Genomic DNA, 7258 nt, shown 5'->3' with positions numbered 1-7258 from the left:
CATACATCCTTTCAGTAACCGATTTCATCGACAAATTATAAGATTATCGGAAGATTATATTATAATAACACCTAACCCCAAAATGACATGATTCCTTACTGTTATCTAATATTCTAAACTATGGATAAACAATTGTTTTTCCACGCACAATCGAACACGAAGCATACCTATTTAACAGCTTTAACATGATATTTAACGAAGCATTGAATAGCTTTCTAAAACCCCGCTGAGCATACGGATTAATTGTACATGTAATTATGGGTCAAATTACCATCGAGGTCCGGTGTATTCCGGTGAACACATCACAAATTCATCACGGTCCACCTATTGTTTGGTGGCGACCAAAAACTCATTTCAGTCCCATCCCCTCGGGAGGCAACCACACCATCCCAAGCCCTGGTTTCAGCGCTTGTCCGCCGCACCTTTACTACGAAAGCCACATCTCCATCAAAGCCATGTGCATTATAAATGCAGCGGAAATGAGAATTGATGCACCGAAAACGTACGCATACACAACTCATCGCTGGTGGAAGACGGCAAAGGGCCGTAGAACCAATTACGTACAGGCTACCAAACCAGTGCAAACAATTTCCACTCCATTCCGCCATTAGGATACCGTCATTAATCGAGCTTCCCGGAAACGGGTTGACGGCAAAAATCCTTCCGTTCTCTATCGGCGCGAAGACAGTGTGTGTGACGATTGCGGTGGCTTCGTTAAATCGTGAAATTAAATTGCCCTTCGGAAAAGATTGCACACAGCTTGTGACGATTAATAAATCACCCCTCTTGCAATCTATTGTGATTGGCAGATGACGGAACGGCTCATGCCAGAAGCCGTCCGGCCGACCCGGAGCGGACAAATTTGGCGATGGATAAATTTAATTTAGATGCAAATGGATTGATGATGTCATGCAGGGACTGAGTTTCGGGGGAACGGTTCACACTGCAACGGAATGAACCAATTTGATGATTTCCCGATGGGAAGTTGAGTCACAACAACATTATAAAAATAATTAGTAGATAGGCATAACAAGTTTGTTTTCCAAGCGTCGAAGTGAAACTTCACTTTTTATTCCAATAAATAACGGCTGGTGGAATGTTTCAGTAATGGCACTAACGAATGACGCCATTCAAACGAAGCAATGATCTCATAACCCAATAGGGTGTTAGTCCAATCGGGCTCGGAAAAACTCCCTCGGGCTTTGGTACTTTGAATATGTCAATTAGAACACGGCCCAAAAGTGGAAGAACACACCCATGGCAGTGTTGTTTCGGAACCCAACCAACACAACGCCCTGCCCAGTACCAAAGGACTAATTATTAACTAGGCGTTAAGACAGGCTTGAGCAAAACTGGTCGTTGCGGGGAGGGAAAAAAGAAGACGATATCCACCGATAGGCCGCGATTAGAGAGTTGTTAAAAACACTTTTAGGATAAAGTATCCTTATAGCGTGTAGATAAAGTAAAAGTTGGAAAATTTCATGCTATGTGATAAAAAATATGAAAGTTAGTGAATAAAAATCTTTTGAAAAATATCTCCTGTCGAGTTTTTTCCAATTTGCTAAATTTAACTTGTGTTTCATAAAGAGTTTCAAGAAACCAGTGAGAAAGAGTAGAAATCAAATTGCGCCTCGAAAAAAAATTAAATTTTGTAAATGTAAACTACTGCATAAGATAAGATCCAACATTCTTAACAACGATCAATAGATGCCTTTACTAAATATTAGATAAGCAAATTTATACACAATCTACATTAAATTGATAATTCAAATCTCTTACTGCAAATCTTACATCAATCGTTGACTCTTTACTCTAATAAGAAAGTTGTTGACCAACAACAGCAAATGAATCATCAAACAAGCATACTGGATTCGAATTAAAGAATTATTCAGACGTAACGAAAGTGCAAGATGGTAATATATAAATAATAAAATATACTCCGGTGACTCATACGAATTGCAAAATGTTAGTCACAATATAAAGCTGCGTTTTATTGAAGGTGCTGCTCGCTTCCATCGAACAATCTGCCAAAAAGCCACACATCCCTTAAAATTATGCCAATAAAAAACAAACCCCCTTTGAGCGAGCACAAAAATCACAAACTTACCATCGATTTTTCACGCACCAAAGCGGTTGCATGGAAAAACAAACTCTTTGGCACAGTCCGCAGCAAGGCCATAAATGGATTTCCAATTTACGGTGGATGTGTGTTGTTTCGAAGCCGGCCGCCGTATTTGCCAGACTACGGTTTGTTTGTGAGAGAATAAGCTGGCGAAAGACTCGCATGATTCGCATATTGAATTCACAACGCAATCTGAATGCAAGGAGCCCACCGAAGTCGTGTTCGAGCCAGCGAATTTGGTTGATGTGTGTGAATTCTTGGGTGGGTTTTCCTATTTTTCTTCCCTTCTGCCAGAGCGGCTTTACGGAAACATGTCACCGGAACAACAAGTTGTAGCAAACGTCCGAGGCCCAAACCAAGCAACGAAATCAAACGACCATACGATAACCCGCGCTCGGTCTAGGCAGCTGGGAGATAAAACTTGCGGCTCGACCATGTTTTGTCCGCAGAATGGTGCCTGAGATGCCAGAAAGACTGGAAAGTCCTCACCCGACTTTTTGCAGACTAAATAATGTGGACGCAAAAGGGAGCTGCGGCAATGGGACTTATGAGAGGCCCAAAATTTTAAATAATGACACAAGTGAAGCACGATTTTGGCATCATCAAACGGCGCCTTTCGCATGCAGCTAGAAACCCAGTTTGTGGTGGTGTTGGTAATTTGGTACATCCGATAGAGGAAGCCATATTTGCCCATATTTTCCTGTACGCCGGTTGGCTCGTGAGGATCCATGCAGGACGCACATAAAATAAATCTTAAGCACATAATCACCCGCGGTTTCAGATGGCGAGCGAAACAGATTGCCCATTTCAGCCCAATCCGTCGGCCCGGTCGAATAGCACTTTATCCATAAAAAAAGTTGCACCCATAGTGACCGAAACCGGGCGACCCCCCATCGCCATCATAATCTGGCGTCATCCTTCGAGTTTCGACGCTGTCGTGATTGTTCCCTGTCGCTGCCAAGCGCGGCAAATACAATTTAATTACAGCGCGCCTGTTGATATGTTGTGTAAACACTCAACGAAAAACTGGACCAAAAATAGAGATCATATGCAAGGTCCTATCCCCCCGTCCACGGTCGGAAACGTGTCACTTCGATTCACACCACACGATCAGGCGCGTCGGGGGTGCCATCATCCTTTCCGTCCATCCATCCGTGTATCTACTCCTGCCCTAATGCATTCGTCATAATTCGACGAAAAGCGGAACGTAGAATAACGGCATGCAGAGGAAGAATCGCTGATTCACTTCATGAAGAGGCTGTTGGTCAGGGATTCTCAAAATGAACACCGGTGCATTGTCGAGTAAAAATTGAAGTAAAACCCATTTTATTGAAAACATACAATTATTAGTCTCAACACTAAGTCTGGGATCTTTGAAGAAAAAGTTTCCATACAACCATTTTACTGATGTGAAAGAAGAGGGAAATTATTACAAGTCAAGTTAAACAATGTATCCAAAACTGTTGGACATGTTATCGGCAGCAAAGCACATCGAAAGCTAAACTAAAAAAAAGCGAGGTGAATCCCAGTTTGGGATCACTACATGGGCGACTAGCGACTCTTTTACCCACTCGTTCATTCTTTTGGGATTCGAATCCCAGTTAAGATTTCAAATCACCTCGAAGGTTAATAAATCATTTTACACCTTTTAAATCACAAAAGAGTGACTTAAAGATTCGAATCATCGTTATGATTATTCACTCTGATTCAAATCTCTAAAAAGAGTTGTTATTCTCATCACTAATATCAATGCAGGAGTTACGGCTGCAGTTGCCATCATATTGATCTGTTTACCGTGAAGTTGTAAATTAGTTTTGATTATTCATGTACGAACCAATTGCGGAATAACTCAACATCCAATAAAGATTCGGTTGTTACTGGGAGTGGACCACTTTGGGAATCACTGCTATAGGTGATTAGAAAATTTGAAGAAACAAGCGCGCAGGAACGAGGACAGCAGGAAAAACCCTTATTATAATGTTGTCCCGTCCGTGTCGATGAGTGTTTTGTCTTTGTACTTCTCCGTTCGGATCCGACTCCTCGAGCTGGCCGCAAATTAATTGGGCCTCGCTAATTATTTTGAGACTTTGTAGCATAATAAACTGTCAGCCCCAATAAGACTGCTTGCAATTGACTCCGCTGGGTTAAACTTTTTGAACAACTCTTGAGCCTCCCGTTTCCATTAATGCTTGTTGTTTTAATCAAAGTGAAACCTATCGTTAAATTAATCGTCTTTAGCTTGTTTGCGTCCTGCAGTTTTTGTTCCATGTCAAAGCGGGGGGGAGCTGAATCGGTTGTGCCGAAAATAAGACGATCAAATTGAAAACACTTCATCTCTCGGACACGCAGCATGGCACCAACGGCGGGAGCGCTTTGGCCACCTCCGTTGAAGCATTCTTCACGCGCTGGGTGACGAGCGAGGGGCGACGGGCAAACCACAGTCTCGGTTTGTTTATAATTTAAAGCAGATACCCTGCTAAAGTGTTGTTTTCCGCCAGCGCGGCGAGCGGAAGCGGGGAGGGGAAAAGGAATACAAACGCGCCCAAGACGAACGTTAGGAGATGACGCTTGTAATTAACGGTTCGCAAGACCTCGCACACACACACACACACGGGCGCGCGTTCCAGCCCGACAAGGGGAAAAGTAGGGCAGGGAAGTACCGAGGGGCCCGACAAAACCAATAAACACATATTTCTTGCCTTCAACTGGCGCGCCTGGTGGTGCCTGGGGAAAAATCGAGAGGAAACGGGCAATGGAGGGAGGGGGGAAGGCGCATCATTGGCGGGCGGTCTGCTCCCGGGTTTCGCACAAAACAATGTGTTTGATTATGTTAACCCGGGCCAGTAAATGCCCCAATAAAATATACACATGCACACAAACACTCGGCTGCAACTAAGAAAATACGCAAACGTTAACCGAGCTGGAAAAGCGGCTTCGAAGGGAAAAAAGCTGAAAAGGAAAAACTGGGTAGAAGGAGAAGAACCCGACGGGAAGAAAAGCGCCCAGCAGAGCCGATCGAACAGGCTCGCACTCGACCGCACGCCCATTATTATCGGCAGATCATCGCTGCCACTCCAATGTTTCCACTGGTTTTCCCGGCAACATTTTCCCATCCCACCCGCAGGCCCCGCGACGGTGCAGCCGAGTGCTTTCTAGGAAAATCTGAAAATAGTTTGCGCGCTGCCCGGGGCGCAGGTGAAGCAGGTGGGAGGGAAATGGATGCTGGTACGGTGGTACGGGCGGAAAACCCGAACGATCCAAAACATGTCTCGGCATGCATGCGTGTGAATGTATGGCAAGTGGAAAAATGTCCATGCTGGCAGCGGACCCTCGCTTGGGTCACAACGTAGGGGCATCCAATCGTTTTAATAACGGGTGCCAAAACTCAAGGCCATAAACAGCTGCTAAAACGATTAGAAGCAAAAATACCAATCAACAGAACGTGGAAAACACAACGTACGAATGTGGTATTCCCCATAAACGGGGTTATCAGTAATAAACTTGATAATATTGAAAGCAAATTTTAAATTCATTGGGGTTATCAACAATAAACCCGAAAACATTGCTGGTAACCCTTTCGTGTCATTTGCCTGATTGGCATGTTTACTGTAAATTAAGCTAAATACAATTGATACTCTGACATGTCCTTGGAGGTTCTGGTGGAAATCATACCTTCTTTAGGCTTAGTTGGACTATTTTGTTTGTGATTTGACACATACATAAATAAATCACAAAACCGTTTGAGTTTATCAGATGATCGTATGATTCATCTGTCGACAAAATTGGATTTCATAAACTAAAAATTGAGGCTTTCGTCTAGAAAATGTAATTAAATTTATTTAACTTTCTTAGAAATAAAAAAATACCAGAAACAATTGCGAATCTGGCGAATCTGGCGAACCAAATTGTGCTCTACGGACATGAGACATGAACCTTACTGGAAGGAGCTCTACGCAGCATTCGATCTTCGGAGGTTAGCTACCCTGCCAGGGAGGTCATCGAAAGGGACCCAACAGGCATGGTATTTGAAAAGGTACAACTGTAAGATGCTCCTAAAGACAAACAAATTGAATGATCTCAAGCATTCGGTGGAATATAGTTTGATTGTATATTTGTTGTCTGAGGGATCTGAGCCACAAATCTATCATCACTGCTCAGAGTAGCACATTGGAAAAATACATAAAATAAAACGAATTCCTACAAAAAGTGCACTATAATCGTCTCGCTAAAGAAACGCATCGCTGAATCGAACCGAACGCGCGCCAACAACACGCCACGGCAATGCGTTAATTGGTGGCGGCATCGTTTCGCTCCGATTTTAAACGAACATTTTCCCCCCGAACAAACCACCCCATTGCACCGTGTGTGCGATAAGCACCCCGAGGAAAAGCGGTAGCCGCGTGCCGATGGCGGGAAAAATCTCACAAGATCCACATCTTTTAGAATGTCTGGGCTCACGATCGAGCGGCTTGCATTTGATTTCTCCTGTCTCGGTCTTCTCCTCCTCCTCCTCCTTCCAAGTGTGTGATCGTGAATTTCCCTCGCGGCCATGACGCGCCAGTATCACGGTACATCATACAGACACACACAGCAGAATGAAAAATTGCAAGCGAGAAAAACCGCGAGACAACCGAAAAGAGGGAGATTTATTTTTAACCTTGAATCCAAAGCAAACTCATCCAACCGTGAACAATCTTCACCAACAAAACCACACAGACACACACACTAACACAGGCGCGACGAATGCAGGAGGTGCCAAAAAATGGTCCCTTAAGCCAGCTCGAGCCCCTTCTTCACCACTCTTCGCGCCCGGGGGGTTACCCCCCAGGAAGGCGGGAAAACTTCACATTTCCTATTTCAACCTCGTGTTTTGAAGCGGCGTGCGTTCGTTTTTCCTTTTACTCTATCTCTCTCTGCTAGTTTATGATTTATGCTTTTAATTCCAGAATTTATTGCCCGCACTTGTTTCCGACAAAGTGCACCACTAAAATGGTGGTGGTGCGTCAGTGAAAAACCGCCAGTTAGTACCGGGCACGAACGGAAAACGGTCGAATCGAACTTGTGACGAAGTGCGAAAATTATTGTCTGGACACAAATGCCAAGCAAGACAGAGGAAAATGAAAATAGAGACACACA

The sequence above is a fragment of the Anopheles ziemanni genome, chromosome 2, assembly GCF_943734765.1.
Source record: "Anopheles ziemanni chromosome 2, idAnoZiCoDA_A2_x.2, whole genome shotgun sequence".
In the NCBI taxonomy this organism is placed as follows: domain Eukaryota; kingdom Metazoa; phylum Arthropoda; class Insecta; order Diptera; family Culicidae; genus Anopheles; species Anopheles ziemanni.
This window is presented reverse-complemented; position numbering follows the sequence as displayed.